This window comes from Acanthaster planci, linkage group LG03 (assembly GCF_054643075.1).
Source record: "Acanthaster planci isolate LZ-2023a linkage group LG03, COTS_SCS, whole genome shotgun sequence".
Taxonomy (NCBI): domain Eukaryota; kingdom Metazoa; phylum Echinodermata; class Asteroidea; order Valvatida; family Acanthasteridae; genus Acanthaster; species Acanthaster planci.
Window position 1 is genome coordinate 2063194 of NC_141779.1, and position 27151 is coordinate 2090344.

Sequence of the window (27151 nt, forward strand, 5' to 3'; positions counted from 1 at the left end):
ACTTGACCACACATGCGTCCTTGTGCGTAGGCATTGTAATGCTAATGCTCGCGCCACCGTGGAAAACTTGTCGTCGATCAACTTGCGCACATATTGAGCAGGGTACCAAACAGGGGATCAAACAGCGCTGGTGATTGGTGCGCTTGAAATAGGCCCTCTCAGTGTGCACAAGCACGACGAAGATCTGAGGATAATGCAATTATTTTTTTTCGTAATGTAAATCAAAAGAGTGACCACTATTGCAAAGAGAAAAACAGCATATCCCAAAACTGTATGCAAGTCAATTTGCATCAATATAAAAAACCATATTTCCTACCCCCAAAACCTGGACAAACGCGACCATCTGAGGCTTGGGCTTCCAGAGCTACGGCTGGGTCTATTGTCTACGCATCTCCACGCATTTCCAATGGAGCGAAGACCTATACCTAGCTCTTGACAAGAGATTCGGATGCAGCCGTAGTTTACATCTTGACCGCAACACACACCATGACTACAGTCAGTCGTAGAAAAGATGCTATACGAGACGTTAAGTTACGTCCGAAATTCCAGGGATTCTAGCTAATTATACCTTTTTCAGGCTGCAATATAATGCCTCCTGAAGCGATACCGATACTGGATTTTGTTTATGGTCGGCTTTCTTGACACGGACTGCATGCATATGAGCAAACGGTGGGCAACATAGAGTGGTACTTATTATTATATTATTTTGTGGGAACAAGATGATTTTGAGGGAACGAAACGATAATTCGAGGGAACGGAATTAAAAAAAATTGTTCATTGTGCCTGTCCCCTTAGGGGCTCCTTAGGTACTCGTAGAGAGGGACTTCGAATGCAACTGTGCGTTTTTGCAAGTTGGGTCACACTCACTGTCCGACAATAAACGCCCCCCCCCCTCAAAAAAAATTCAAAATGTATGTACATACAATGTAGGGCGGGAATAATGCCGCCCGGCGCTCCGAAGGAACGGGTTAGCCTTTCGACGGTTTTGTGTGGGTGTGTGTGTGTGGGGGGGGTTGTCGGATCAGGTAGACATTCAAGACAATGACCAGAAGCGGTTTTCTTTTGAATAAGGGTTTGATATGCTACATTTTTAATCAGTCCTTTCCCAAAATTATTAAGCATACTTTTGCCCTATGCGGAGTAACAGGTAAATCGCTGGACTGCTGGGCAACTTAAAGAGCATAACACTGTATGGGTAAATAAGTGGTCAACAAAACCACTTTCTAAAACCGTTGGGCAAATAGAGACGTAAGTCTACCTATAACAGAGCCTGAAAGTTGATCCCTGATGGTGCGCTTCCGGAAAATTTGGATAGGATAAATAACGACCAAAGATGTTATTACTAGCTGTTTCGGCAACTCACGAAAAAGGTATTGCTTTTCTGATTTTTTTAGCTGTTTTGGCAACAGCCTGAACAACTCTTTCTTTTCTGATTATTTTTTTTTCATTTCCTTTTTGGCTTTTTGGCAAGTAGCGAAAAAGGCATTCTTTTTGTTTTTTTTTTTAGCTGTTTCGGCAAAAAGCTTTTCTGATGATTTTTAGCTGTTTCGGCAACTTTGCAGAAACAGGTATTGTTTTTCTGATTATTTTGTTTTAGTTGCTTCGGCAAGTTTGCCGAAACAAATATTGTTTTTCTGATTATTTTTTTCCATTTTTTTTTAACTAAAGCGGTATTGTTTTTCTGATTTTTTTTTTCTTTTTTAACTCAATTCCTTTCACCAGTCGACTTTGGCAGTTTACTACATCTGATCGACTTAAAACTTGCCAGACCTTTGGACCATTATCCAAGGACGGTCCTGGAAGAAATTCACAGTGATAACCTAAGTAGTTTATTTACTATTGATTTTTCTAATAATTAATTTTTCCCCATAGACTTTGTACACAGATCACACACAGTTTTCGGACTGTCCTATATCAGGCTATGAGGGCGCTATTGCAGAATTACGGTTACACCTGCTTGGGCTTTCAATTTTCAACAAACTGTCCTATATTTAACCATGGATGGCGTTGTTCCGCAACATAGGGTTTGCACACACAATGTCCAGCATAATGCGTGAGCAGAATTACTACCCGAACAAAAAAAAAAAATCAGACTACATTTTCCCTTCCGTTCGATCGCAAATATACCCAAGTGTGCAAATATTAAATAATATTTCATAAGTTTTTTCCAGTTTAGACAAAAATCTCGTGACATGAAATTAAAGGAGCAGTTTTCCTGCACACGTGTTTCTAGGCCATTGACAATGTTTGATCGTTCCAAAGTGATAGCCAACGAAGACCCTGATGCAAGATTTATTGCAAAGGGATGACGTCATGATGACTTCATCAACTTATTTTATATTAATTTTCGAACATTAAATTTTCCCCATAATTTTTTGTACACGTTTTTCTACTTAACACGAGTGAACAAGTAGTCTTTAACTTCAGCGCAAGATTACTATAAGAACGAAGGAGAAATCGGGTACTTTACGCTCTGTTATTTGATTTGAAATATGCCTAAGAGTCCGAATATGAAGTTATATTTCATTAGAAGTGTTCAGTTTAACTGCAAATCACGTGACATGAACTTAACGGAGCAGTGTTTCCGCAAATGAGTTTTTGCCCTAGACTTTGTACACGTTTTCAAGGCACAATTTTAAAACCTTTCCGATGTTTGATGGTTATCAAAGTGACAGCCAACAAAGACCGTGATACAAAAATTATTGTAAGTAAAGGACGTCATGATGACGTTATCATGTCATTTATTCATGATTTTTCAATATTTATTTAAGCCCATTGACTTTGTACACGTTTTCAAGCAAGCATTTGGGTTAGTTTGAGAGCTTTGATCAACTTCAAAGTTACAGCCAAGAAAGACCTTGATGCAAAAATACGTCGAAATTTATGACGTCGTGATGACGTCATCATGTGATTTATTATTAATTTTTAAATATTTATTTCAGCCCATTGACTTAGTACACGTATTCGAGGCACTAATTCCTTACCTCAGTAATCATTGATCACCGTCAAACTTACAGCAAGCACTAACTATACAACGAAGGTAATTTAAAATATTTATGTCATGATGACGTCATCACGTGATTTGTTATTAAATTGTGAATAGTTAAATATTCCTTTAAATGTATAAAAACCCATATAAAATCAACCGTGGCCTCCCGCAACATTCTGTTTGCAACAAGTGCCAGGATAAAATGTGGTCTTGATTTTGTCTCGTGTAGGTTAATTGACATAACCATTCCTTCCGGTTTAAACCGGAAGTAGGCTTATTGTTTGAAAGGGGTAAAAGCTGTAAAGCTTTTTTCAACATAAGGCGTCTGTAGGTGTTATCACTGGGTTGAAACCTTGCGCTTATATCTTGGAGAGGAAGTGCTTTGAGCAAATATTGAGCTCATTTAATGATAACGTCATAAATAATTGCTTTTTTTTTCGTAACGGACAGTTTCGGCGCTATCAACATGTCAGATGATGTTAATTCTGCCTGGATTCTACTTTTGCGTTGATTAAAAAGGCTCGTGACACCCGATGATCTGCGTGGGGACGTATTAAGTCCTGAACCCCAAACAGGACGGGTGATGAAGTCAATGACAACATCAGACCCTTAACTTGCAGATTCAGCGTGGCGACAGTTGCCAAAGGATGGCAGAGTAGTTTCCAAGTGTATATCATTCAGTTAACTTTTAGTCACAGTTATCAAAAGTGAAATTCATTTTTGCGTCAAAATGTTCAGGATATGGCAACAGATGTCATCTCTAGTGGTCCTGCAATCTTTGTTCTTATATTTTGTACACAGAAAATGTGAAATGTGCAATCGATTACTCTTATGTTAGATATTATCAAAGAATTTTTGGTTTTTAGTGTGCAATGCATATTTATGATTATGCAAATAACACGGGGTTCGCAGACCAATGTCAGTGGAGAATACACTCTTTAAGGCCCCTATATCTTCTAAAGTACATGTCTGATTGGGTTCATATTTTGCAGATACTTTGAATAGAGTGCTTAAAAGGAAAATTGCCTTATGTGATGATGACGTCATGAGCAGACAAGTCACGTGACATTAAATTGAACTCTTGAAGGCCCTATATCTCTAGATGTACCAGACTAATCGGGTTCAAATCTTGCAGATATCTAGAGAAGGGGGTGTGTCAGAGGAATATTGACCTCATGTGCTGATGTTGTCACTAGGAGAAAAGTTACGTGACATTAAAGGAGAACTTTTGAAACCACTATACCTCGAAAAGTACGTGTCCGATGCAGTTGAAACTTTTTGTGTGGCTTGAAAGGGAAGGGTTTTAGACAAAGCCAGAAATCTGCAAAAATAAGCGGCAGTTGGACAAAAACTCGCACTTCCTTTTGCAGATATATCCCTAACTACTGCAAATATGGATGTGAAACTTATATGAATAGATAGGAGAACAGATGCCTTTTCAGATGACACCAAGATTGCCAGATTTATATAATTGCAAGACCTTTTATGCTTGAATATATGAAGCATTCTCTGCGCGGGATAAGAACTGATATAGCGCAGACGAAGCCAGAAATCCCCCAAAATGGGAAACAGTTGGAAAAGAACTTGCACTTCCTTTGGCAGCTATTTCCCTAACTACTGCTTATATGAATGGATGGAGGAACATGTGGCCTTTCCAATGACACCAGGGTTGCAATGTTTGGATAATTCATAGACATTTTATTCTCGAATACATAAAGCATTTACTGTGGAGTACAGGACCTGGTATAGCGCAAAGTCAGAATTACTCAAAATATCAAGCAGTCAGACAAGAACTTGCACTTCCTTTTGAAGATATTTCCCTAACTACTGCAAATATGGAAATCAACTTATATGAATGGACAGACAAACATGTGGCCTTTCAGATGACGCCAAGATTGCAAGATTTAGATAATTCTGAAACTTTTTATGCTAAAATATATGAAGCATTCACTGCGCGGGATAAGGACCGGTAAAGGGCAGAAGAAGCCAGAATTCCGCAAAAATATCAAACAGTCAGACAAGAACTTGCTATTCCTTTGGCAGATATTTCCCTAACTACTGCAAATATGGATATGAAACTCATATGAATGGACAGGGAAACGTATGACCTCTCAGATCACACTAACATTGCCAGATTTAGATAATTCTCAGACCTTTTGTGTTCGATTATATATAGCAGTCTCTGCGTGTGATAAGGACCAGTAGAGCGGAGACGAAGCCAGAATTCCGCAAAAATATCAAACAGTCAGACAAGAACTTGCACTTCCTTTGGACGATATCTCCCTAACTACTGCAAATATTGATATGAAACTTATACAAAAAGATAGGGGAACATGTGGCACTTCAGATGACAGCAAGATTGGAACATTTAGATAATTATCAGACCTTTTATGCTCGAATATATGAAGCAGTCCATGCGCAGGAAAAGGACCGGTATAGCGCAGACGAAGCAAGAATTCCGCAAAAAAAGGGAGGCAGTTGGAAACGATTTTGCATTTCCTTGGGCAGTTATTTCCCTAAATACTGCAAATATGGATATGAAATTTAAATGAATGGATAGAGGAATATGTGGCCTTTCAGATGACACCAAGATTGCCAGATTTAGATATTTCTTAGACCTTTTATGCTGGAATATATGAAGCATTGTCTGCGCAGGATAAGGACCGGAATAGCACAGACGAAGCCAGAATTCCCCAAAATATCACACAGTCCGACAAGAACTGGCACTGCCTTTGGCAGCTATTTCCCTAACAACTCTAAATATGGATATGAGACTTATATGAATGGATAGAGGAACATGTGGCCTTTCAGAAGACACCAAGAGTGCAAGATTTAAATAATTCTCAGACCTTTTATGTTTCAATATATGAAGCATTCTCTGCATGGGATAAGGACAGGTATAGCGCAGACGAAGCCAGAATTCCCCCAAAAAATTAGGCAGTTGGAAAAGAACTCGCACTTCCTTTGGCAGCTATTTCCCTAACTACTTCAAATATTGATATGAAACTTGAATAAATGGATAGGGGAACATGTGGCCTTTCCGATGACACCACGATTGCCAGATTTAGATAATTCTCAGACATTTTACGCTCGATTATATGAAGCATTCTCTGCGCAGGATAAGGGCCGGTATAACAAAGACGAAGCCAGAATTCCCCAAAAATATCAAACGGTCAGACGAGAACTGGCACCTCCTTTCGTAGATATTTCCCTAACTACTGCAAATATGGATATGAAACTTATACAAATAGAGGGGGAACATGTGTCCTTTCAGATGACACCAAGATTGCCAGATTTAGATAATTCTTAGACTTCTTATGCTTGAATATATGAAGCATTCCATGCGCGGAAAAATGACAGGTATAGCGCAGACGAAGCCAGAATTCCGCAAAAATATCAGGCAAATGGACAATAACTTGCATTTCCTTAGGCAGATATTTCCCTAACTACTGCAAATATGGACATGAAACTCATTCAAATAGTTAGGGGAACATATAGCCTTTCAGATGACAGCAAGATTGCCAGATTTAGATAATTCTCAGACCTTTTATGCTCGATTACATGAAGCATTCTTCGCGCAGGATAAGGACAAGTATAGCGCAGACGAAGCCAGAATTCCGCAAAAAAAGGAGGCAGTTGGAGAAGAGCTTGCACTTCCTTTGGCAGATATTTCCCTAACTACTGCAAATATGGATATGAAACTTATACAAAGAGATAGGGGAACATATGGCCTTTCAGATTACATAAGGGTTGCCAGATTTAGATAATTCTTGGACCTTTCATGCTCCAATACATGAACCATTTACTGTGCGAGTACAGGACCCGGTATAGCGTAAAGTCAGAATTACGCCAAAATATCTAGCATCCAGACAAGAACTGGCACTTCCTTTCGCAGGTATTTCCCTATCTACTACAAATATTGAAATCAAACTTATATGAATGGATAAGGGAACATGTGGCCTTTCAGATGACACAAAGATTTCCAGATTTAGATAATTCTTGGACCTTTTATGCTCCAATACATGAAGCATTCACTGTGCGAGTACAGGACCCGGTATAGTGCAAAGTCAGAATTAAGCAAAAATATCAAGCAGTCAGACAAGAACTGGCACTTCCTTTGGCAGGTATTCCCCTAAGTACTGCCAATATGGATATGAAACTTATATGAATGGACAGGAGACCATGTGGCCTTTCAAAAGACACCAAGAGTGCCAGATTTAGATAATTCTCAGACCTTTTATGCTCCAATATATGAAGCATTCTATGCATGGGATAAGGATCGGTATAGCGCAGACGAAGCCAGAATTCCCCCCTAAAATTAGGCAGTTGGAAAAGAACTCGCACTTCCTTTGGCAGCTATTTCCCTAACTACTTCAAATATGGATATGAAACTTAAATAAATGGACAGGGGAACACGTGGCCTTTCAGATGGCACCAAGATTGCCAGATTTAGATAATTCGTAGACATTTTATGCTCGATTATATGAAGTATTCTCTGCGTGGGATACAGACCGTTATAGCGCAGACGAAGCCAGAATTCGGCAAAAATATCAGGCATTTGGACAACAACTTGCATTTCCTTTTGGCAGCTATTTCCTTAACTACTGCAAATATGGATATGAAACTTAATCGATTGTACAGGGGAACATGTGGCCTTTCAGATGACACCAAGATTGTCAGACTTAGATAATTCTCAGATCTTTTATGCTCGATTATATAAAGCATTCTCTGCGTGGGCTAAGGACCAGTATAGCGCAGACGAAGCCAGAATTCCCCAAAAATATCAAACAGTCACACAAGAACTGGCATTTCCTTTGGCAGATATTTCCCTAACTACTGCAAACATGGATATGAAACTTATACACATAGATAGGGGAACATGTGGCCTTTCAGACGACAGCAAGATTGGAACATTTAGATAATTCTTAGACCTTTTATGCTCGAATATATGAAGCTTTCTTTGCACAGAATAAGGACCGGTATAGCGCAGACGAAGCCAGAATTCCGCAAAAATATCAGGCATTAGGACAAAAACTTGCATTTCCTTTGGCAGATATTTCCCTACCTACTGCAAATATGGATATGAAACGTATATGAATGGATAGAGGAACATGTGGCCTTTCAGATGACACCACGATTGCAAGGTGTAGGTAATTTTAAGACATTTAATGCTAGGAAATATGAAGCATTCTCTGGGCGAGAATAGCACCCTGCGCAGTGCAAAGTCAGAATTCCGCAAAAATATAAAGCAGTCAGAAAGAACTTGCACTTCCTTTTGCAGATATATCCCTAACTACTTTAAATATAGATATAAAGCTTATATGAATCTATAGAGAAAGATGTGCCCTTTGAGGTGACACAAAGATTGCCAGATTTGGATAATTTTAAGACCTTTTATGCTCGAATATATGAAGCAATGTCTGTGGGAGTACAAGACCCGGTATACCGCAAAGTCAGAATTACGCAAAAATATAAGGGTAACGTATGGAACAACCCATGTACAGGGTATCTTTATTCCCTTGCAAATGAACAGGAGTCCCTATAATGACAGTAATCTATGGAGTGATGCATTTATTTACAATAACATTCTAACACACTGGAGTGCCTGTAGTGAGGGTAATCTATAGAGTCCCCATATTGACGGTAATCTAAGGAGTCCCCATAATGACGTTAATCTATGGATTCCCCATATTGATGGTAATCTATGGAGTCTTACAGGTATCGTCATTCTCATCCTTATAAATTTCGGACCTCATAATGACAGTAATCTAAGGAGTGCTTGCAGGTATCTTCATTCTCATTCTCATAAATGCGCATACACTGTTGTCTCCATATTGATAGTAATCTATTCAGGGATGTAAGTATATACATTCCTACGTTAATACACTTCAGATCATAAAATAACGGTAATCTATGGAGTCCAAATATTGACGATGACCTATGGAAAGATGTTTGTATATACATTGTCACGCTGATAATCTATTGAGTGATGCAAGTATCTTCATTCTCATCCTTATAAATTTCGGCTCAAATAATGACTGTAATATATGGAGCAATGTATGTATGTAGATATATTCCCTTGGTTATGAACTGGAGTCCCTATAATGATAGTAATCTATGGAGTCACCATGTTGACAGTAAACTATGGAGTGATGCACTTATCTTCCTTCTCATCCTTATAAATTTGGGACACAATAATGACAGTAATCCTTCCAGCAATGTGTGTATCTATATTCCTTTGCTTATGAATTGGAGTGCGTATAATGACTATCATCCACGGAGTCTCGATAATGATGGTAGTCTATGGAGTGATGCAGGTATCGTCATTCTCATCTTTATAAATTTGGATCCCATATAATGACGGTAATCTATGAAGCAATGTATGTATCTATACTCCCTTGCTTATACACTGGAGTCCCTACAATGACGGTAATCTGTGGAGTCTCCATATTGACGGTAATATATGGAGTGGTGTGTGTATTTTACATTCTCATGGTGATACAATGATGTCCCCACATTGACGGTAATCTATCGAGTGATGTTTGTATCAACTATCTCATGCTGATACTCTGTTGTCGCCATAATGACGGTAATGTATGGAGTAATATATGTATCTACACGGTGTCCCAGAAAAAACCTAACCTGAGGAAAGGGGTTCATATGCCCATACCATGAGATATTATTATAATGTGTAAGGATCTCCGAAAAGTAGAAGCAGTATTCTTTCTAACGATACCTTGGTGGGTATCCCTCCTGTCATGCATGACTGAACACCATAATGACGGCAATCTATGGAGTCTGTATATTGACGGTGATCTATGGAGTTATGTATGTATCTACATTCTCATGCTGGTACTCTGTTGTCCCCATATTGACGGTAGTCTATTGAGTGATGCACGTATGTTCATTCTCATTCTCATAAATTTGGAGCCCCATAAAGAGGGTAATCTGTCTAGTCCCCATATTGAGGGTAATCCAAAAGACTAATGTATGCCTGTACATTCTCATGCTGATACACTGATGTCCTCATATTGAGGGTAATCTATGGAATTATGAAGGTATCTTCATCCTCATCCTACTGATACACTGGTGTCCCATATTGAAAGTGATCTATGGAGTGATGAACGTGTATACATTCTCAACGCTGATACGCTGTTGTATCCATATTGACGGTAACCTATGGAGTGATGTATCTACATTCTGATAATGATACTCTGTTGTCCCATATTGACAGCAATCTATGAGTAATTCAGGTATCTTCATTCTCATTCTTATAAATGCGCATACACTGTTGTCTCTATATTGATAGTAATCTAGTCAGTGATGTAAGTATATACATTCCTACACTAACACACTTCAGATCATAAAATAACGGTAATCTATGGAGTCCAAATATTGACGATGGTCTATGAGAGATGTATGTATAGACATTCTCATGCTGACTTTTGTCCCCATATTGATGGTAATCTAAGGAGTCTTGCAGGTATCTTCATTCCCATCCTTATAAATTTCGGACCACACAATGTTTATGTTAAGGGTAGGGCTATAAAAAGACTCCATATCTGTCTAACTAAATTACCATATTTTAAAATACTTGTACGATTTAAGTTTGAGATATTTAGATATCTTGGGAGCTGCAGTTATGTTGGAATTCTTAGGAAAAAGATCGAAATCGTACATATGTAATATGTACGATTTTCTTTTTAAAGTGAAGGGTAGGACTACAAAAAGACTCAATATCTGTCTAACTAAATCGCCAAATTTCTAAAACCTGCACGATTCTAGTCTTGGACATTTGCGGAATTTCTGTCTTGAAAAATTTAGAATTTTGGAGCTTCGGATATGTTGGAATTCATTGGGGAAATCCTCGTTATGCATATAATAATGGTTATCTATGGAGTGATGCAGTTATTTTCATGAAAATGCTAATAAATTTGGGACCCCATGATAACGGTAATCTATAGAGTGATGCACTTATCTTCCTTCTCATCCTTATAAATTAGAGACACAATAATGACAGTAATCCATCCAGCAATGTGTGTATCTATATTCCTTTGCTTAGGAACTGGAGTGCCTATAATGACTGTAATCCATGGAGTCTCGATAATGATGGTAGTCTATGGAGTGATGCAGGTATCTTCATTCTCATTTTATAAATCTGGACCCCATATAATGACGGTAATCTACGGAGCAATGTATGTATCTATACTCCCTTGCTTATAGACTGGAGTACCTATAATGACGGTAATCTGTGGAGTCCCCATTTGGACGGTAACATGTGGAGTGATGTATGTATCTACATTTACATTTACACTGGAGTCCCTATAATGACGGTAATCTGTGGAATCTCCATATTGACGATAATATATGGAGCGATGTATATGGATCTACTTTTACATGACTATAGTACACTGGAGTCCGCATAATGACGGCAATCTGTGGAGTCCCCATATTGACGGTAATATATGGAGTGATGTATGTATTCTACATTCTCATGGTGATACAATGTTGTCCCCACAATGACGGTCATGTACAGGGTGTCCCAGAAAAAAACTTAACCCTGAAGAAAGGGGTTAATGCCCACACCATGAGATATTACTATAATGTAAAAGGATCTCCAAAAAGTAGAAGCAATATTCTTTCTATTAAACGATACCTTGGTGGGTATCCCTCCTGTCATGCATGACTGAGCACCATAATGACGGCAAACTATGGAGTCCGTATATTGACGGTGATCTATGGAGTTATGTATGTATCTACATTCTCATGCTGGTACTCTGTTGTACCCATATTGACGGTAGTCTATTGACTGATGCACATATAATTTATGGACTAATTTATGTATGTACATTCCCATGCTGATACACTGATGTCCTCATATTGACGGCAATCTATGGAATTATGAAGGTATCTTCATACTGATAGTAATCTAATCTAGCTAATACACTAGAGATCATATAATAACGGTAATCTATGGAGTACAAATACTGACGATGATCTATGAGAGAGATGTATGTATATACATTCTCATGCTGACTTTTGTCCCCATATTGATAGTAATCTATAGAGTCTTGCAGGTATCTTCAGTCTCATCCTTATAAACTTCGGACCCCATAATACTTAAGTTAAGGGTAGGGCATCAAAAAGACACCGTATGTTTCTAACTCAATCGCAAAATTTCTAAGTACCTGCACAATTTGAGTCTTGGACTATTGACGAATTGATTTCTTGGAAAAATTTAGATTTGTTGAGCTTCAGTTATGTTGAAATTCTTAGTGGAATATATCAAAATGCAGCAAATGGGCCAGGGGGAAATATGTACAACTTTGTTTTTCAAGCTAGGGCTATAAAAGGACTCCATATCTGTATAACTAAATCGCGAAATTTCCTAATACCCCCAAAATTTGTGTATTGGACTACTGAGGAACTGATTTCTTGAAAACTTTAGATTTGTGGAGCTTCAGTTATGTTGGAATTCATAATGGAATACATCGTATTGCAGCAAATGAGAAAAGGAGATTTTTTTAAAGTTAAGGATAGGGCTATAAAAGACTCCATATCTGTCTAACTGAATCACCATATTTCAAAATACTTGTGCGATTTAAGTTTTAGATATTTAGATATTTTGGGAGCTGCAGTTATGTTGGAATTCTTAGGAAATGTCGCTATGCAGCAATTGAGATATGAAATCGTACATATGAAATATGTACGATTTTCTTTTTAAAGTGAAGGGTAGGACTACAAAAAGACTCAATATCTGTCTAACTAAATCGCCAAATTTCTAAATCCTGCACGATTCTAGTCTTGGACATTTGCAGAATTTCTGTCTTGAAAAATTTAGAGTTTTGGAGCTTTAGTTATGTTGGAATTCATTGGGGAAAGCCTCGTAATGCACCAAATGTGGTAGGGTCAAAATGATATGTGCAAAAAGTTGAGGGTAGGGCTTCAAAAAGACTCTATAGTAAATAGCTAAATTTCTAAATACCTGCACGATTTCAGTCTTGGACTATTCAGGAATTGATTTCTTGAATTATTTAGAGTTTTCAAGCTTAAATTTTATGTTGCAATTCAGACGGGAAAGCATTAGAATAAAGAAAATGCGGTAGGGTCAAATATGTACGAATTTTAAAAGTTAAGGATAAGGCGACTCAATAAAATCTAACTAAATAGCCAGATTTCTAAATATCTGCACAGTTTGAGTGTTGGAATATTGAGGAATGGATTTCTCCGAAAATTTAGATTCTTGGAGCTTTAGTTATGTTGGAATTCAGACGGAAAAACATCGAAAAGAAGGGGATGAAACAGGCTTAAATATATACGAATTTCTAAAGTTAAGGCAGAGGAAACAAAAGACTCAGTATCTGTCTAAATAAATAGCTAAATGTGTAAATACCTGCACTATTTGATCAGGTTGTGATTCCTTGAAAAGGTTAGATTTTTGGAGCTTTACTTATAAATATTCAAACGGGAATCCATCGGAATGCAGCGAATGCGGTAGGTTGAAATATGTACGAATTTCCAAAGTTAAAAGAAGGGCTAAGAAAACACTCAATATCAGTGTAACTAAACAGCCAAATTTCAAACTATCTCTATCTAAACTTGAGTCTTGGACTATTGAGGAATTGATTTCTTCAAAAAGTTTGATCCATGCACCTTTAGTTATGTTGGAATTCAGACTGGAATAAACATGGGTGTGCAGCAAATAAGATAGGTGAACCAATTTCAGAATTAAACGGTCATATAGCAAAATGACAAAATATCGAAATACCTAAATCACCAAATTCAGAAATAACTGCAAGATTTAAAACTTGGACAACTTACGATTTCAGATCTTGAAATAGTTAGATGTTAGGAGTTATGTGCAATTGAGAAGGATTTCAAAGCAGCAAATAAGATGAGTGAAATTTGTACGAATTTGAAAATTTAAGGGTAGAAAAATGAATAAATACCTAAATAATTAAATGACCTAAAATTAAAAGTCCTAAATAACAGCACAATGGAACAAATTGAACCAAAAGAGGCGAACAAAAAAAAAAAACAAACGGTGGAATGCAAACTTTTTCCTAACTTCATTTCATTTTCCTGAAACTTTTAATACGTCAACGAAGGGAGAACAAGTGCCCTTTCAGTAGCTGTCAAGAACGCCATATTTGGTCAATTTTCAAAGCTTATACTGAAACATATGGAGCCATTTATGCACGGAAACACGAACGGTAAAGTAAAAAGTAGCGGGACAAAAACTCTTGCCTACCTTTGCTAATATTTCCCTATCTAGAACAGCAGTCTTTCCAAAGACTCCAAGATCAGCCCATCTCTTGACAATTTAATATCGGATATAGAGACAACGTGGCGTGTATTTGACGTGTGTAGCAAGCAAAACCAAAAAAATGAAGCCTTTTTGTTTAATGTTTCCAAATATCGAAATAAAATTTTCTCCAGGAGATAGTGAAATTTGCATCCTTGTCGAGTCACCCCAAGCTCGCCCATTCGGACCATTTGTCAACCTATTTAACCTCGGAGATAAAAACTCTTCGTCGAAAAGAGACCAAGTAACGTGTGTACAATGAGGGAAACAATTTCATTTATTCGGCATTTTCCAGGATAAAGAACACAGCAACATTAAACAAAAACACATAACACAAAATACACTGAAATCACAAACACAAACTTACAAATGCCCGGAGAGGCACAGTTAATCCAATAACTGTCACCCGTAAGATTTCATTTCTGAAGCTCCAGGTTTTACATAAACGTGCAAACACATACACAATAAAGTAACTGCATAAGATTCAAGAAAATATATACAGTTGGCAAAATAACATAAATATGACATACAAATACATTAAAATAACAACAATAAAATTAATTACAGAAACAAATCAATCAATTAAACAATAAGTACCCCCAAAACAATAAAAGAAATTTATTGTGCAACAACCGAAAAAAAGACACCATGAAATAACAAAATACAGTTGAATACCGACAAAAGCAAAACCATTGACACATCTGGCCCACATGGCAAATCCTAGGTATTCAAATCCCCCCACTTTGTGCTTCCTTGCACCAAACAACACAGTGACCCTCCCACAACTTGCCAGTCCCAACAACCTTATTACAAGGGCACTCCACTGCAAATTCAATCAGTACTCTGTCAAGTTTCATACAGTTTCAAATTCAAGTGGGTACTTGGTAAGTTGATCCCGTGTTGAAGGGTTATTTACACCACTTCAGTTCTCAAACGTTCAGGTACATGCAGGTCATCTCAAGAGCATGTAATTGGAAAAATGATGAAGTTTTTGAATTCGTGCCCTAAGGTTTGTCCAGCCTGGTCGTTTCAATATACCACCTGTTCACTAAGACTATTTCACGGTCAAAAGCTCTATGAAGACCTCTAACAACAAATGTAAGCAAAAGATGGATGCTTTTAGATTCACGTAAAGACAAATTCAATGTACATATGCAACCAATCGGTGTAATCCATTTTAAATCTTCTTCACAAGAGAATTATCCTGGTTGCTCAACGTTGAATTTTGTTCCAATTTGTCAATGTATAAGGTTTCTGTTGCGAAGGTACCGGATAGGCTACTTGTATTCCAGAATAGTCAACACTAGAAACTTGCAAGATGAAAGCAAGACATACTAAGTCTGTTTGATTTGGTAGTGACATAACAAGATTTTCCCGAGACATTTTGTACTCATTATCAGCTTGAAACTGCATGTTAACTAAGGTACAATTCAGGTCCACTATTTTCTTTGACCATCCTAGTATAAGCAAAACTTTGGTTTCCTTAGTAATGTATTGAGATGCATTTTATTAGCATGACAACATCTTTGGAAGCCATGAATATCTTGAAGGTCATCAGACACATTATATTGGCCTATACACAAGAGCACTGTTACCAAATAAAGTGCAAGCTGACACGATGTGATATGGAAAGTCGTTGGTACACATAAGAACTGGATTGGGCTCAAGACACTTCCTTAGGGTACACCAGATGGTACAGAAAAACTATGCAAAGTAGCAACCTTTCAACAAAACCTTTTGTTGCCACCAGAAGACAAACGGTCACTGCAACAGTTGCAAATTACCAGTTCTGTTATGTTGAAGAAATCAAAATCATGCTGTTGTTACTTTTACTGCCCCTAAAAGGCTCAGTGCTCTTATACAACAGATATTGCAGCCGGAATTCGCTCATTCTATTCCAGAACAGACAAGATAAGAAAGTGATGAGAGAGGTTGAGCATGTCACAGCATGGAGCGTATCACTGTTCAACCAGCAGCAGAAGACTAACGAGTAGAACAGATAGGCACAGTGCTAGAGTCCAAATCTTGGCCGTAATTGTGGTACTGAGTACAGGCGTAAACAAATCACAGACAAATGTTTAATTATGATGACATGATTTACGATTAAAGGCATCACATGAATAATGAAGGGAAAAAAAAATTACCAACAAGCCAATAAAATCACCTCAAAAGGAGGGCACAAAGGACGTGATTAAAACTGGATATTTTTTAAATGAGGAAATTCACATGATTAAAAAAGAACGAGTAAAAAAATTCTTTTTATAGCATGGCCTTCACTTTGCGGGATAATTTTTTTACGTTTGGAAATATGGAAATGAAATGTTCTCCTAAGATTTTTTTTTCTTTTTTGGGCTGTCATTTCGATCACCTGTGTGGGGACCACTATTTCCTTTGTTCTGGTTAATTTGTCTTGTTAACGATATGACGTAAACGGGGGTAATAGTAGTTTATTTTACTTTTGCAGTCCCTGCTGACCCACATAACTGATATTTGTCTCGTTATGTATTCGGATTTTTATCCCTAATCCGTGCTACTGCTTATATTTACTTGTATTTGTGCTTTTGTTGTTTTTACATAATTTATGATTAATTTTGCTTTGTTTGTTCTTGTGATGGTCAAATAAATAAGAATAACTGAAGAGATGGTACCCATCACGATTAACCAGGGTACACTTTTCGACCATTTGAAGTACAAGAGGGAGAAGATTACTAGCAAACATAATGACTGACCCAAGCTTTCGCCTTCATTTGTGTATAGTTCTCTTAAATGTGGGAATATCAGAATGAAACATTCTTCAGTGGATATGTTCAACAAAATGACAACAAGATCAGTTGATTTTCACCAACCCTTCAGTCACAGACAAAAGCTTAGTTTGGATTAGGCCTTATATAGAGCCACATTTGCTGCAAAACCATCCAATTACAAGACCAACTTACAAAGGGGAAACCAGGAAGCATAACTGCCCTAAGTATTCACTTTCATTAAATAAGACTTGACGCTTTACATGGTGGAGACTAAAAACAGGGCTTGTGGTTACATCATGTGGATAGATCTCCATTGGAAGAGGTATGGTTCTGATAAGAACTGTAGAGTGTGTGCTTGACGCTTCATCCATCATGCTCTCTTCATCCTCAAGAGTGGAGCCTAATAAGCCATGCTCCAGATTTTACAGAACAATTGTACATGTATACAAAATTATGTACAAATATTGTTTCAAAATCTGGAACATGCCTTTCAATGTTAGGCTCAAATCAGAACATGATATAAAGTGCTTACCGAGTGAGTTGTGTTGTCAGTAATGCCAGTTGCCAGTGATGTGTTAAACTCCAGAAAACTGTCTCCAAGGGACTTGGTCTTGTCTCTTCATCAATGCTACAGCTATTAAAACCACAGAGTCAAGTCAACAAAGATCAGAGCTGAATAACATACAAGTAGACATCACTGCGATGTCTTTATAGTCTTTAACTGTCATTTTCGTATTGACCTTTGTTTCAACTCTCTTCAATTGTTGGTTGATCAGCAAACACAACTCCTGAAAAGTCATAATTCTAAAGCATCGAAGCAGCCATTTTAAACTTACACCCCTTTTACTTTCTTGGGCTCTTTCAACAGCCCCAGAAAGAAGAAAATTTAGACAGTCCAAAATCGTCTGATTCAATAGGATTTTGTGTACACCGAAGGGGGTTGGGCCAAACACTCTCTGATATTTCACGTTTTACCTGCCATCCAAAATTTATTAATGGTATTAAATTATGGCTCCCCATACACAGGTGTGTCACCCACGTTTACCCGAAAGTTAAATTAATCCACAGAGAAGGACCTCCGTCCCTGTCAACTTTTGGAAAAGTGAAGAGACCTGTAACACAATGACGTCATGCTTAGTTTCCTAAGGCAGTGAGGTGGGAAGCAATAATTGTCCAAGTAAAAAATAATAGCTTGACGTCATTATGTTTGGGGTTAATATATGAATTATATATGAGTCCACAGGGGACTGAATCAGTGAATTACACCTTTGGAATAACCAACAACATTGGACCCACGTACCTTTTACCCAGCAGGCAGCAGCAAGAGATCAAAATCCGATCACCTCATCAACGAGCACAGGAACCCCATCATCAAGAATTTGGATGTACCATGAACAGCGGCTCACTCAGCGGCTTGTGCTCTGGCTGAGATGGACACACACAACAGTCATTACAAACATGCAAAAGGAAGATATGACATTACAACATGAGTGTATTAGCTTGGATTAACTGATTCTCAGAGGGCAGTGGATAATGAGAAAGATTGAGAAAAGTAAGTTATTCGTGCATCCTTAAATGACCTTCTTTCAGGCATGTGGAACCCCACAAAATTATTGTCAAGATGGCTTACATCATACTTCCCAGCCAATGTTGAATCCTTGGTGTGTATGATAGAAGCCAGCCTGTGTTAAGGATATCATGAAAGAAACTCTGGACACACACGTTATTTATTCTGCATGCTGCCGCCATAGGCATGGAGAGCCTCAATCTGGCAGATTGTACAATCGTGTCACAATCAGCTTCTGAAACATTGTCCAGTCATACGGTATAAGATCTGACACAGCATGCACAGAATGACAAAGCAACGCATGGAAATCACTGAACCGATTTTGTAAAGATCAAGCTCGAGATTCTGCACGCCTGGGGCGGCAGCCTTCAAAGAGCGAATTGTACCTACTGTGGGCTAGCATGCCATATTGTAACAACCTGATGCATTGCACCTTTTATGTATTTGACACAGAAGGATGGCTTCAGTGAGTGAAAAGTTGGCTGATAACATAAAACAAGTCCAGATTTTTAAACAACCCTTGTGGAATGTGTACACTCATCCTTGTACGTGATTTGGATCCAGGAATGAGGACATTTCATTTCAGTACACTCCTCATTCACTACAAGCAGCCTGTAGATGCAGCTTCTGTCGTGTTTCTGTTCACTTTGGCACAAATTGTACGACCACACCAAAAAATTCCATCCATTTTTTGTAGTTTAATTCAATCCAACCTTAAAGGCCGGAGATTCTCATTAGTTGAAAACTTAAAAGACAATACCCAAGGTCAAGATCTACAGGACAACCAGGCATTTCACTAGTACCATAACCATGGACTAATATCAGAATATGAAGCAGACTGTTTCCATACCTGTTGAGTAGTGTCACCAGTGATAAGATATCTCTGATTTGTTACACTCCAGAGAACGGCCTCCAGGGACTAGTTTGCTCTTGTCTCTCTGTCAAATTACTGAACTAGGGAAACTAAACCATGTTTGAATTCCAATCTGTATTACTGCACACATGTGGAGGCCACAATTTCTAAATATATAGGTGCACTTTACAACAGTAGTTGAAACATCATTGAAAGCAGTGTCAAATCAACAAAGATTGGGGCCAAATAATATACAAGCCCACATCATTCGAGTTTCTAATATAAATCTTATTATCTTCTTAGTTGTCATTTTTCCATTTCTTTTCAATTGTTGCTTGACTAGTTAGTATATTTTATTTTTCAAAACACCTTAAATACATGTACACTTCCCAAAAAGTCCTTTTGTTTTCAACCATCCACAGATGCAAGCCTGCAAAACAAAGAGTGTTGATCTGGGGTTATATTTAAACAATCCCACCTGTTTTTTCAGCCAATCAATCTCTTCAATCTTCCTTGAGTAGAAGCACAACTGAATTGGTTGAAAAGAGCCGTGTTGGTTGGGAGTATTCATTTTGTTGTTAGCGATTGGGCTACTACCATGTCCTAGTCGTTCATGAACCAGTGATGCACAGTTAGTAATAAAGGAGCCTCTGATGCCAAGGAAATAGTGTTCTCTCTCGGCCCAACTAAAGGCTAATACAGGAGATCACAGTCTGTGCAGAAAACATTCCCAAATTATAAACAGTATTAACCGTAACCTCCAAGGGTGCATGTAAAATCAGAGGATTTTGGGGACCATTTTAACTTTAATAGCTCCCCATATACATGTCACCTGGTATTTGGGCCAAATAAATGTATTCACCAAGCATGATCCTTAGATCGACATAATGAAGTCACACTTTGTTTACACGCGCTATATTATAAAACAGTAAGGTGGGGTAGGTCTTAATGTACTAGGTCTACAGGACATGAGGGAATGAGTTCACAGGAGACTCAATCAGTGAATCCTACCTTTGGGATGACCAATAACAAAGAATCACTCACGTTTTACCAAGAAGGCTACAGTAAGAGATCACAGTACAATCACCTTAACAACAGTGGCCATCATCAAGAAATGTCCTGTGAGCAACGACTCATCAGCGGCTTGTGCTCTAGCTGAAATGAATGTACATAACAGTCATTAAAACATGCAAAATGAAAAAATGGCAAGAAAATATGAGTGGAGGAGCCTGTTTGCCGATTCTCAGAGGGCTTTGAAGGATCGGAAAGATGGATAGACCTGATTGAGAATTTGTAATTCACGTATGTGCACCCAGCACTGCCGGTGTATCAATCTAGTTACACATGGCATTTTATGGGGTGGTGCATTACAGGGGTAGCCATAATCCAGTCCCACCTCCTGCGATACGGCTTCAAATTTTGATCAAAAGAGGCAGCGGTGGAGAGCCGTAGCCAATGTTCAATACTTGTGCATGCCGTATTCTCACATGGAGACGCCGCACCGTGTGTTGCCAACATACAGTGCAACATAAACCGTTGAAAACATTTCATGTAGAGGTTTTACTGAAGATATACACGTACCCTACATATATATTTGCAATGGATGTTTGTAATGACACACATGATCAAGCCAAATGTTATTTAAAATAGACATTGAGCCTCTTCATACAACAGTGTCATTAGAATTGAGTATCATTCCATGACATAAATGAACTAAATTCTACAATATTCAAACATCAATTGAACTTTCGGTTAAGCAATGTGTTGCTGTGACAGAATAAAATCACAGTGCACCTGATTTTTAAGTTCGTGAATCTGGCTTTAATAACTTTTGCAAGCTACTGACCATCAGAATGACGTTTAGTTCTTTCTTTTCTGATTATTTTTTTTTTCATTTCCTTTTTGGCTTTTTGGCTAGTTGCGAAAAAGGCCTTTGGACAATTATCCAAGGACGGTCCCAGAAGAAATTCACAGTGATAACTTAAGTAGTATATCTATTATTGATTTTTTTAATAATGAATTTTTTCCCATAGACTTTGTACACAGATTGCCCACAGTTTTCGGACTGTCCTATATCAGGCTATGAGGGCGCTATTGCAGAATTACGGTTACACATCTTGGGCTTTCAATTTTCAACAAACTGTCCTATATTTAACCATGGATGGCGTTGTTGCGCAACATAGGGTTTGCACACACATTGTCCAGCATAATGCGTGAGCAGTCCTCAACTTTGACCGAGAATTACTACCAGAACGAAAAAGAAATCAGACTAAATTTTCCCTTCCGTTCAATCGCAAATATACCCAAGTGTGCTAATATTAAATAATATTTCATAAGTTTTTTCCAGTTTAGACAAAAATCTCGTGACATGAAATTAAAGGAGCAGTTTTCCTGCACACGTGTTTCTAGGCCATTGACTTTGTACACGTTTTCGAGCCACAATTTTGGTAACTTTGCAATGTTTGATCGTTCCAAAGTGATAGCCAACGAAGACCCTGATGCAAGATTTATTGCAAAGGGATGACGTCATGATGACTTCATCAACTTATTTTATATTCATTTTCGAACATTAAATTTTCCCCATAATTTTTTGTACACGTTTTTCTACTTAACACAAGTGAACAAGCAGTCTTTAACTTCAGCGCAAGATTACTATAAGGACGAAGGAGAAATCGGGTACTTTACGCTCTGTTATTTGATTTGAAATATGCCTAAGAGTCCGAATATGAAGTAATATTTCATTAGCAGTGTTCAGTTTAAGTGCAAATCACGTGACATGAACTTAAGGGGGGCAGTGTTTCCGCAAATGAGTTTTTTGCCCTAGACTTTGTACACGTTTTGAAGGCACAATTTTAAAACCTTTCCAATTTTTGATGGTTATCAAACTGACAGCCAACAAAGACCGTGATACAAAAATTATTGTAAGTAAAGGACGTCATGATGACGTTATGTCATTTAATCGTGATTTTTCAATATTTATTTAAGCCCCTTGACTTTGTACACGTTTTCAAGCAAGCATTTGGGTTAGTTTGAGAGCTTTGATCAACTTCAAAATTACAGCCAAGAAAGCCCTTGATGCAAAAAAAGTCGAAATTTATGATGTCGTGATGACGTCATCATGTGATTTATTATTAATTTTTAAATATTTATTCCAGCCCATTGACTTAGTACACGTATTCGAGGCACTAATTTCGTACCTTAGTAATCATTGATCACCGTCAAACTTACAGCAACCACTAACTATACAACGAAGATAATTTCAAAATATTTGTCATGATGACGTCATCACGTGATTTGCTTTTAAATTGTGAATAGTTAAATATTCCTTTAAATGTATAAAAACCCATATAAAATCAACCGTGGCCTCCCGCAACATTCTGTTTGCAGCAAGTGCCAGGATAAAATGTGGTCTTGATTTTGTCTCTTGTAGGTTAATTGACATAACCATTCCTTCCGGTTTAAACCGGAAGTAGGCGTATTGTTTGAAAGGGGTAAAAGCTGTAAAGCTTTTTTCAACATAAGCCGTCTGTAGGTGCTAATGCTGGGTCGAAACCTCGCGCTTATATCTTGGAGAGGAAGTGCTTTGAGCAAATATTGAGCTCATTTAATGATAACGTCATAAATAAGTGGTTTTTTTTCGTAACGGACAGTTTCGGCGTTATCAACATGTTAGATGTTGTTAATTCTGCCTGGATTCTACTTTTGCGTTGATTAAAAAGGCACGTGACACCCGATGATCTGCGTGGGGACGTATTAAGTCCTGAACCCCAAACAGGACGGGTGATGAAGTCAGTGACAACATCAGACCCTTAACTTGCAGATTCAGCGTGGCGACAGTTGCCAAAGTATGCCAAAGTAGTTTTAAAGTCTATATCATACAGTTCAACTTCTAGTCACAGTTATCAAAAGTGAAATTCATTTTTGCGGCAACAGATGTCATGTGTATTGGTCCAGCAATCTTTGTTCTTATATTTTGTACACAGAAAATGTGAAATATGCAATCGATTACTCTTATGTTAGATATTATCAAAGATTTTTTGGTTTTTAGTGTGCAATGCATATTTATGATTATGCAAATAACACGGGGTTCGCAGACCAATGTCAGTGGAGAATACACTCTTTAAGGCCCCTATATCTTCTAAAGTATATATCCGATTGGGTTCATATTTTTCAGATACCTTGAATAGGGTGCTTAAGAGGAAAATTGCCTTATGTGATGATGACGTCATGAGCAGACAAGTCACGTGACATTAAATTGAACTCTTGAAGGCCCTATATCTCCAGATGTACTAGAGTAATCGGGTTCAAATCTTGCAGATATCTAGAGAAGGGGGTGCGTCAGAGGAATATTGACCTCATGTGCTGATGTTGTCACTAGGAGAAAAGTTACGTGACATTAAAGGGGAACTTTTCAAACACTATACCTCGAAAAGTACGTGTCCGATGCAGTTGAAACTTTGTGTGTGGCTTGAAAGGGAAGGGTATTAGACAAAGCCAAACTTCTGCAAAAATAAGCGACAGTTCGACAAAAACTCGCACTTCCTTTTACAGATATATCCCTAACTACTGCAAATATGGATGTGAAACTTATATGAATAGATAGGAGAACAGATGCCTTTTCAGATGACACCACGATTGCCAGATTTATATAATTGCAAAATCTTTTATGCTCGAAAATATGAAGCATTCTCTGCGCGGGATAAGAACTGGTATAGCACAGACGAAGCCAGAAATCCCCCAAAATGGGAAACAGTTGGAAAAGAACTTGCACTTCCTTTGGCAGCTATTTCCCTAACTACTGCAAATATGGAAATGGAAACTTATGTGAATGGATAGAGGAACATGTGGCCTTTCCAATGACACCAGGGTTGCAATGTTTGGATAATTCATAGACATTTTATGCTCAAAAACATAAAGCATTTACTGTGGAGTAAAGGACCCGGTACAGCGCAAAGTCAGAATTACTCAAAAATATCAAGCAGTCGGACAAGTACTTGCACTTCCTTTTGAAGATATTTCCCTAACTACTGCAAATATGGAAATCAACTTATATGAATGGACAGACGAACATGTGGCCTTTAAGATGACGCCAAGATTGCAAGATTTAGATAATTCTGAAAATTTTTATGCTCAAATATATGAAGCATTCACTGCGCGGGATAAGGACCGGTAAAGGGCAGACGAAGCCAGAATTTCGCAAAAATATCAAACAGTCAGACAAGAACTTGCAATTCCTTTGGCAGATATTTCCCTAACTACTGCAGAGATGGATATGAAACGTATATGAATGGACAGGGAAACATGTGGCCTTTCAGATTATTATTATCTTTATTTTACCAGGGATACCCATTCACATTTCTGTGGTCTTCCATGGGGCCCTGGGGAATTAAAATAGATAATAAAAACTAAAGTTAAAGCTTATAATAAAGTTAATGAAATAATTAAAATTACAAAACGAATGTAATAAGATAAAATAAATAAAAGACATAAAACATACATAAAATATACCCAATTATAGAATGGCAACACAAGCAAGGACACATAACACGTAACAGTAAATAATCTAACTGTATACGTTAAAATATATCTAGAGAAAACACGGTTATAAAGTACATAGAAGAATCCAAAAAAGATATACCAAACTAGTAGAAATAATATGTGATAAAACAACTTCGTGGTTGGACAGAAAACAGTACAACATGATACCGATAAAATTATAAAATTAGAATGCGTGAGTGTGGGAACTAGAATGACGTCAAGAGATAAAAAAATAAATCTCAGAAGCTAAAAGTTGTTTTTTTTAAAGTGTTTTAAAATATAAAAAAGCGATGGCGCCGAACAAATTTCAGTACTCAGTGTGTTCCATATCCGGGTACAATTAATGATTGGACTTTGTTTGTAGCACTCCGTTTTATATTTTGGAATAATTAAGTTATTGGCTCCTCTTGTACCGTACTGATGTACGTCTGATGCCTTTATTACGCTGCTGGCTAAGTACGTCGGTGCTAAATCATGGGTACACTTGTACATAAAAACAGCCTTTAGATAGTAAAAACGATCGTGTAGTGGCAGCCATCCTAGTTCCTTAAAAAGTTCACGAGATGGAATATCAAAACCCTGAGACAAGATTAGACGGGCGGCATACTTTTGTAATTTGATTAATTTATCATTGTGCATTTGATACTTATCCGACCATATTTGTGAACAGTAGTCGAAGTGGGGTAAAATGAAAGCAGTATACATTGTTTTTAGCACAGCAGATGTAACGTATGGTTTAGCACGTCTCAAAATAGCAAGTTTCTTCTGCACCATATTGATAACATAATTTACATGATCAGTCCATTTTAACTCTTCATCGATTATTACTCCAAGGCATTTCGTACTCTTGACACGTTTAATTACACTCTGATTAACAGCCACTGCTACTTCACTCGTATTCTTCAGCCTAGCTTTTGCCCCTATGATCATGAAATTTGTTTTATTAAAGTTAAGTACCCGTCTATTGGTCTCCAGCCATCTGCTTATTTGGTCTATTGCAATACATAATTTATCAGCAACCTCATTTGCAGTTTTTCCACAGACAGTAACAGTGGTGTCATCGGCAAACATGTCCACTGTACCATCAGTCACTGCAGACGGCATGGAATTCACATATAGAGAGAATAATAGCGGACCTAGAATTGAGCCCTGTGGCACACCGCTGACAACCTTTAATCGATCTGAGAAGACCTTTTTAAAACACACTCTTTGAGTCCGGTTTGACAAATAGTTAGAAAACCAATTCAGTGTACGACTTTTGCAACCAAGACTTTTCAATTTAAAAAGAAGAATGTTATGATCGATTGTATCAAATGCCTTCCTAAGATCAATAAAAGCCACTCCGTTAAGTTGGCCATTTTCAATATTACAGCTCCACTGGTTGACCAATTTAGCTAGAATGGTTGTTGTTGAGTGTAACGGTCGAAAGCCGGATTGATTAGTGTGCAAAAGCTCATTGTCAGTAATATAAGCATATAGTTGATCGTAGACAGATTTTTCCAAAATTTTGCTGATAATTGGAAGGATAGAAATTGGTCGGTAATTGCCTACGTCAGCTTTATCACCGGTTTTGTATACCGGGATGACCTTTGCACTCTTCATAATCTGAGGTACCGAACCGCATTGTAAAGACCGGTTCACCAGTTTAGTTAGTGACTCGAGAATTGCAGGCATAGCAACTTTAAGTATGTGACAACTGATATCGTCGTCTCCACTAGCCTTATTGATATTCATTTGATTTATAATCTCTGCAATATAGGTTTCCGGCACAGTTTCCAATTCAAAGGCATTATGAATGTTACTCTCATGTGGTGAACTCATATTGCTATACTCTGGTAGTTTCTCGGTCACTTTTTTTGCGCAGTTAATAAAATAATCATTAAAAACGTTAGCAATATCATCAGGCTTATCACAATTTTGGCCTTTGTGGTGAACTGAGTGTGGCAAAGTGGGTTTTCCCTTGGAGATTACCTCATTAATGCAGTTCCATATTTTCTTCCTATTTCCTCTGTTGTCACAAAGAATACCACGATAATAAGCTGACTTTTGTTTGCGTATTGAGCGAGTGACTCTGTTTCTCAATGAGCGATATGCACTCCATAACTCAGTATCATTTGATTTAACAGCAGCATTGTGCATTTTATCACGCTCTTTC

General features: G+C 37.7%; 2 long non-coding RNA genes across 8 annotated transcripts in view; one reads left to right on the plus strand and one right to left on the minus strand.

The window, feature by feature from the left end:
- LOC110990889 (uncharacterized) overlaps window positions 1–27151 on the plus strand; it is a 445142-nt gene that overhangs the window by 308840 nt on the left and 109151 nt on the right. The window lies entirely within an intron of this gene.
- Window positions 14554–27151, minus strand: part of LOC110985198 (uncharacterized) — a 235219-nt gene continuing 222621 nt past the window's right edge. For 3 of the 6 annotated variants that reach the window (XR_015424677.1, XR_015424678.1, XR_015424676.1), the window contains 5 exons: window positions 20546–20613; window positions 19456–20171; window positions 18339–18463; window positions 17571–17672; window positions 14554–16337 (listed from right to left, as the gene is read on the minus strand). This is a non-coding gene — a long non-coding RNA (uncharacterized LOC110985198). The remainder of the gene's footprint in view (window positions 16338–17570; window positions 17673–18338; window positions 18464–19455; window positions 20172–20545; window positions 20614–27151) is intronic. The other 3 variants (XR_015424679.1, XR_015424680.1, XR_015424681.1) reach the window with 3 other exon arrangements.